An 8,211-nucleotide genomic window follows, 5' to 3' on the forward strand; every position below is an offset into this window, starting at 1 on the left:
ATAACTAGCTTAACCTCCCTGTTGTATGAGAAGTGTTTTTATTTTTATTAAGTTAATAAAAGTATGAACACATACAAAACAGAAAAAGAAGGTACGTGTGACAATAATTGAGATACTACCGTCATAACTGTTTAAAGATACATCACAAAAATATAACAGAACTGACTAAAATATTGAAACAAACAAACAAATGAAAAATTGACAAAGTGGAAAAAACAATTGTAGTTGATTTTAGGGTTCCTGGTGTATTTTAACCTCACCTACAAAATTTATATATTTATTTAGAAATCCGGTTCATTCTGCACCGAAAGCTCATATTATCTAGTGTAATGCAATGGTTATCATGTTATCAGTAGACATAATTTACGAATATTCTTTTGAATTTGTATTGGTGATCAATCAGTTCCATACAATCCAATATGGCGGTAAACAGTGAATCTACCGTAAAAATCTTCCTATTTTAAGGAAAAAATGGCTATCTATGTGCAAGTCTTTTTTGAAATAAAGAACAATAAGAGATTTATTATAAATAAAATTTATTATATTAGTTAGATTGTTGTTGCGATTACCAAATACTTGATTTTGTACTTTACAAGGTTTCTGATAAAATGAATATATCTCACTGTATCATATGACTTTTTCCCTCCTTGGTTGCTGAGTAATTTAAATCACAAAAAACCCTATTCAAACACATCAAATTAAAGCACGCCAGGTTACCGTGTACAAGATAAAAATATCTCGCTATCATGTGACCTTTTTATTTCCTGGTTTAGAATAAGAAGGTTTATTACATTTAATTATTTGTTTATTTTATTCCAAAATTAAGGTAAGATAAGACAAATTACTATCATATTTGATTAAGATGTGCTTTTTTGAAGTTCAAAATGCTACAATATGTTCAATATCGTTCTATTAAATATCTATCATTTTTTTAAACTGGTCAAAACATGGATTAAAAATGGAACAAAGTTAAAAAGGAACTAATATTGTGTCAAAACGATTAATGTTGGTCTTTTAATACTCATAAATTCATGTTCTTAAACATTTATTTTAACATCACACAACTGCTCTTACAATTGATAATCATGAATATCTCAAATAAGAGTATCATTATCATTATATGGGTCAATCGTAGAATACCTTGACAAAGTATACTGAACGTCCCTAATATAAATACACAATTTGATTATGAAAGTTTGATTTTTACACGATACTTCACTCAGAAATTGAAAATAACCTCATTGATTAAAAGACTAGCAACAAACAATTGGTTTTACAAGAAAAACAATAATTGTCAATTATTTGATAGAAAAACACTACTATTAGTTCATCGTATATAAATAGTGTTGATTATTTAAATTTTCTTCATCTCGAACTGGAATGAAATAAGCAAGCGAGACCAAGTAAGCAACGAGTAAGAGTCGACATTTATCCTTCAAGGATTCAACGACTTTGAATAAAAGTTGTTTTTATGTGATTGGCTGATAACCTTTATTCTATAAGTCGAAAGTATATAATCCGTTCAGATTCTATAAACCATCTTAAACAGTTCGGGCAATGATTGGTCATAGTATGTTGTATTGTGACAACTTGATGTTTTGTAAAATTGTTTTGTATTTTTTTTAAGTAACTTATTTGTTCCCGAGGGTATCAGCTCAGTAGTCAGCACTTCGGTTTTGACATGAATATCAATTATCTACCGAATACAATTTTTAAGTATATTGTAATTTTTATAAATTTCCTGTTACAAAACTTTGAATTTTTCGAAAACTAAGGATTTTGTTATCCCCGGAATAGATTACCTATTTGGCACAAAGTTTTGAAATTGTTGGTTCTCAATGCTCTTCAACGTTGTACTTACTCGGCTTTATATCTATTTTGATAACAGCGTCACTGGTGAATCTTATGTATTAAATTATAATCCTGATACCTTTGATAAAATTGAGAAAGGAAATTGGGAATGTGTCAAAGCGACGAGAACTGTTTATTGTGATATGCATAAAGCTTTGTATATCTTTTATCAATTCTTTGATGTTATAACAATTCATGTTTATTATGTTTGTTTACTCCATGTTTCAAACACATGGGGCTGAGCGTTGCTTTATATCTAATTTTGAAAAAATCTTGAAGACAGCTGAACAGTGTTCTAATCCCTTAGTAGATTTCGAGTATTTCTGAAATTATAATTAAGAGGGTTAAAGCTGTCTCGGTTAGTGTATATAAAGGTATATACTATGAAAATAAGAGACTATCCAATTTAGCACATATTTACAACTTGAGTAATCCTGTAATTAGTCTATTGATATATTTTGGCTGACTAGCTGTAGCTCATTATCCGGTGCAGAAAAATTGGTACCGTTAATGTTATGACATAGTTTTGTAAATCTACTCACTATTATCATTGTAAATATTGACTTCAGAATGAAAAGATTGTAGTTGCTGGTGTAAGTATGTTTATTGGTATATTGGTATAAAGTTGTGTTGCAAGCATGTGCTAATATACATGATAAATTTCAAATCATATAGATAGTTTGCAGTGGCAGATCCCAAAAGAGGGTGGTGGAAAACGCTTATTTGGGGGGGGGGGGGTGATCAATGCTTTGAATAAGAACATACAGTTGAACCCCTCCCTCTTTATTTTGGGTTGGAACCCCTTTAAAAATGGATGGATCTGCCCCTGGTATGTACCCATAGGTAGTCTAGTAAATAGTTTACATGCATGAAATATCTGTCACTGGACATTAATCAACCAATAATCAATGCATTCATGACGAAATATATCAAATTGCTTTTATTTCCCTCTACAAGGTTTCATGATTCACTCTTTTAAGTAATTACATGGAAGATAATATAAATGATTACAATTTTAGATGGCATTGTACTCTCATCAAGTTATAATGAACTACAATGTATATTTGTTACTCTTTATTTAATTGAAAAAAACCTTTAGACAATTGTCAAAAACATTTTTTGATCCAAAGATTAAATAGTGGGATGTTTAAAAATAAAATTGAAAAATAATTACAAACTATTGAGTTTAATTTGGAACACATTTTTTTCAAAATAGCCAGTAGCAATTTGTATTTCAATATCTTGATTACGATACAATGAAATCTTACCCTGGTGGTCATTCATGCGTAGTTACTTAGTACACAAAAGAGTATGTACTATGAAAGTTAGAAGACAAATTCAAGCAATTTGATTGATGAAAAGTTGTAAGTATGTGCTAAATATTGTTACATGTTATTTGTTTATAACATGTAAAATATATTGTGAACTCTACTCTACTCAAATGTCATACAAAATTCATCAATGTAATTCAAAAGCAAATATAATAATATAAAATAATCAGGAAACAATACAGTGAAGCTTCAAATTTAACAGGAATTATAAAAACAAAAAAGATTGATATTGATTGACATCTCTTAAATTTTTTTTAGGGATAACAATGGCCTCAAATACAAGTATATGTGGCATATGTTCACTTCGACAGATAACGAAAACATCTGAACACTGGTGCTCGGAATGCGAAGAAGCTCTTTGTGATGAGTGCGAAGAGCATCATAAATTACTGAAAGCCACCAGCAGACACAAACCCATACCAATTTCAAGTTACAAATCTCTTCCGTCATTCATAGCTGACATAAACCAATCATGTGTCTATCACAATGAACAATATCAAATATATTGTAATGAACATGCAATACCTCTTTGCCTCCAATGCATCAATGATCATAGTAAGTGCAACGTCACTTCTATTGAAAAGATCACCATGAACATCAAGACCTCTGGGCAATTTCTAGATTTAGAATCAAGGCTTGCCGATCTATTACAAAACATTGAAAGAATAAAGAAAAACCGAAAGGCTAATGTAACTGACATTGAAACATTACGAGAACAACATGTTAAAGAAATAAAGCAGATAAGAGTTGAAATAAACAATCATTTAGATAACCTTGAGAAACAAATTCTTGAAGAGCTTAAAGAGAAGGAGTACCAATGTAAAGAGAGTATTCAGAAAGTTTTGCTGCCGGTCATGGAAAGAGGATCTATAATAACTCAATGTCAGTTGAATTTCAAAAGTATTAAAGATTATGCATCCGATCTTCAAACATATATTGGAATGAGAGACCTTGAGGTCAAGGTTGATGAAATGAACAATATTTGCAGTCGTTGATAGATACAAAAGGTTTAGAGCATCTTGACTTAGTGTATAAGGTTGACACAAATGTTCAAAATATTTTGAACAATCTTAAGAGTTTTGGGTCAATTGAAATAAAAAATCACATAAGTGATATTGAATTGACAAGAGCGAAAGATAAGCAAGCGCAAATACAAGTAGCAGCACCGAGGAAGACCGTTAACGATGTAAAATTAATTCAGCAGAAGAAGATAATAACTAATGGAGCGGTAGTAAGGGGCTGCTGTATGTCAAGAGAAGGAGACTTTTTGTTCACTGATCATGCCTTACAATCTCTGTACGTAATAAAATCAGATGGAACCCTGGAATATAAGATATCGGTTGATCCTAGTTTTGGGTTTGATATAACATTTGTCGATGATAACAATGTTGCTATTACATCTGGAGTTTCAACAAATAAGACCGGTATTGACATTATTACCATTGAGAACCGAAGTACACTAAAGTTCATCAACCTTCCTGGTCCGTCATATGGAATCACACGTGATCACGACTCGTTGTTTGTCTGTGTTGAAGGACAGGGTATATATAAAGTAAACACTGTGGATTATACTACCACTCACGTGATCAGCTGTAAATTTCCGAGGAGATCCTACGTATCTGTATTCGACGGCAAGATATACTACACTGACTCGAATGATCACAGCGTAGTTTGTTGTGACCGTAACGGGTCACATGTTTGGACTTTTAGGGAAATCTCAGTTTTGAAATGCCCGAGAGGCATTACTGTAGATAATGATGGAAATGTGTTTGTTATCGGATTGGAATCGTCGAATGTAGTAATTCTATCAAACGACGGAAAACATCACAAGGATATCCTGACCATACAAGACGGACTCGTTGAACCATCTGCTATTTCCTTTGATAAACAGAAAAGGAAACTACTTGTTGCAAATCTAAAGAACTTTGCATTCCTGTACAATGTTACTTAAAAGTTAAAAAGGTCAAACTTGAAGGATATTTTATTATTTGATAAAAAGAACAAACATATTTTGTTTATAAAGATTGTAAATACAATGAATGTTTACAAGACTAAAATTCTCAGAGATAAAACAAACTGAATTCAACAATTTACTTGAAGAAAATTTAATAGAGATATTAAAGTCATTTCCTTTGAAATAAAATTGAAAAGAAGAGTCACATATCAGATCTTCTTGAATAGCTCAGTAATAGTTTGACAATGAGTTAAGCTTGTTCAAATGTATTCTCTTTGAACAGTTGGCAAGGCATTTTATGGCAGAAAAGTCATTTTCATGCCCCCTTCGTGGTAGGTAAGTTTTAAATTTTCTCCTTGTCCGTCTAGAGGTCTGTCGGTACGTCCGTATATCCGTACGTCCTGAAATGATTTTTATTCTCTAACGTTTGATTGAATTAAATGTTATGAAAGACGGACGAAAGAAACCAGATGGACAGTCAAACTCATAAATAGAAAATAAACTGACAACGCCATTGCTAAAAATGAAAAAAAGACAAACGAACAAACAATAGTACAGATGACACAACATAGAAAACTAAAGAATAAGCATCGAAAATAAACTGACAACGCCATGGCTAAAAATGAAAAAAAGACAAACAGACAAACAATAGTACACATAACACAACATAGAAAACTAAACCAGAAGCAACACGAACCCCACAAAAAACTAGGGGTGATCTCAGGTGCTCCGGAGAAGTAAGCAGATCCTGGTCCACACGTGGAACCCGTCGTGTTGCTTATGTGATAACAAACCGGTAAATAGTCTAATTCGGTAGGTCACATTCATGAAAGGGAAGGTGATTGTAGTTACGACTTAAGGAACATATCCGATATCATTTGAGAAACGGTTATTCCATAACGGTCAACTAACTCGTGATGGCGTCCGTAAAATTGACGAAGGGATGATTTCAACTTCACCATTTGGAACTCTTGGTTTAATAGTTTCCTGGTGGACAACAACCCTCTATCAAAAAAATCATGATAGGAAATGCAAGCACGGGAATATCGTATCAATTGGAAGATATATATCCCGTATGCAGGTGCTGCTGGAATGTTGCTACTTAGAAATGGAAAGTTCACAATTGGAAAGCTGAAATCATCTCTTTTGTCGTAAAGTTTTGTTTCCAACCGACCCTCATTGTCAATTTCTAGATGTAAGTCAATCTATGAGGCCGTTTTAACTGTATCTGTTCTATCCTTTATCTCTAGTTCGATGGGATAGATGCGTTCAACATAGTCACCCAATTTTTAAATTATTTAGTGAAAGAACGTCATTTATATAGCGGAAAGTAGAGTTAAGGATATTGCTAACTTCTTATTTTTGCTTCATAAGAAGTTCCTGTATGAAGTCAGCCTCATAATAATAAAGAAACAAGTCGGAAAGAAGAAAAACACACTTGGTTCCCATTGGAATGCCGACAGTCTGTTGAAAAACACGTCCTCCGAACGTAACAAATATGCTGTCAATAAAATAATCAAGCATTTTGATAATGTCAGTTTTAGAGAATATTTTGTTTGAATCAAAGTGATCCTTTACAAAGTAGGATTTATCCCTCCGTAAGATAAGATACTTCTATCTACGTTGGCCATTCTTTTTTATGAAACAAAGCAATAACAACTCTTTCAATTTGTCTTTGAGTTTGGATTGTGGACTACTTGTGTAACGTGTAGAAAAGTCAAAAGTTTTAATACTATTGCAAGATGAAATCTAGGCTCATTTAGAATGTGAAATAAAACTCACTTATTAATCTAGATATAAACCTTTAAAATTATCATCTATTTACAATAAAAGTATTACTGTAACTGCATGAAGAAAGACACAAATAAGTTGTTACCTTTCGATAACGGTGTATGACAAATACAAAACACATTGTAAGTAATTTGTATTGACATTTCTTTCGCGGAAAAGTGGTTATTTTTTCAACAATTTTAATTGAATCGAATGAAATATTTAGAAAGATTGTATTTAGCAAAGCAATACATTGTTTTAACAGATAATCAGGATATAGTTATTTACCCTCCTCACCCACCCCTTTTGTGAGTTACGTGAACGTTATTCTTATATAAGTTGATAATTTGATAGAGTAAAAGGTATACATGAATTAAAAAAAGTTAAGAACTGACACGAAGACGAATATAAATACATGTAGGTCACATCCTGATTTCCTATTCAGTGTGTATCGTCCTGAACATGCATGAAATATTTGCCACTGGACGTTAAGCAACCAACAATCAATCAACCTATGCAGTGTGACTCAATAAGATTTTCGAAATCTTACAAACGAATATGTTAAATCTGGCTTTCTTCTTTGATAGTTTACATTAAAGTTCTATATCTCATATATGAGAATGTGTCTGTATTGGAGCGATAAATTAACAAAACTTCACGTTATTTGTTTCAAAAATTAAAATGTGGACAATGACATTTTTATTACACCTATCATTGATTGAATTTTAAAAAGTAAATAATAAAATCGGCAACGAAAAACTATCAGACGAATATGATTTTGAAGTAGATTATAGATTGCATTTTTATCAAGGAAAATAATGATCTCACACAGGTCATTATTTAATGCCTTGGAGCATATTCCATTGAAACATAGTATCGTCCGGGTTGATTCTGAAATAGAATGACCTATCGTTCTGAAAGAAAAATAACTCCATATAGGTATATAAGTTGAGTTTCCAAGTGAAGTGTCAATAACTAATTTGTTTATCAAGCAGTTAATGTAATGAGTTTTACACACAAAAACTGTTGTTTGGGGCTTTATCTGAGGTGACAGCAACATATTTGTCATGGAGGTAGGATGAGTGTTTTGCAACCTTTGAGTCTTTAAAGATTGACGTAGCATGGTCATTGATAGACCCATTCGGTTTCTTAATTCAGAATTGTATCAACGACCTCATCGCCTTAATCCATTCGGAAAGAGTGTCTACGTCTTCCTTCTCGCGCTTAGCCCTTTGCCTGGCATAATTCTCGACTGAATCCATTAAAATTTTAAAATTGTATTTCCAATTGAGGGATTTTTCCACG

General features: G+C 32.2%; 1 long non-coding RNA gene across 1 annotated transcript; it reads left to right on the forward strand.

The window, feature by feature from the left end:
- The first annotated feature begins 768 nt into the window (after nt 1–768).
- LOC139503086 (uncharacterized) lies at nt 769–4,637 on the forward strand. The gene is made up of 2 exons (XR_011659020.1): nt 769–826; nt 3,441–4,637. It is a non-coding gene; the product is annotated as an uncharacterized lncRNA (long non-coding RNA).
- The last annotated feature ends 3,574 nt before the right edge of the window (nt 4,638–8,211 follow it).

Source organism: Mytilus edulis, chromosome 14, assembly GCF_963676685.1.
Source record: "Mytilus edulis chromosome 14, xbMytEdul2.2, whole genome shotgun sequence".
Taxonomy (NCBI): domain Eukaryota; kingdom Metazoa; phylum Mollusca; class Bivalvia; order Mytilida; family Mytilidae; genus Mytilus; species Mytilus edulis.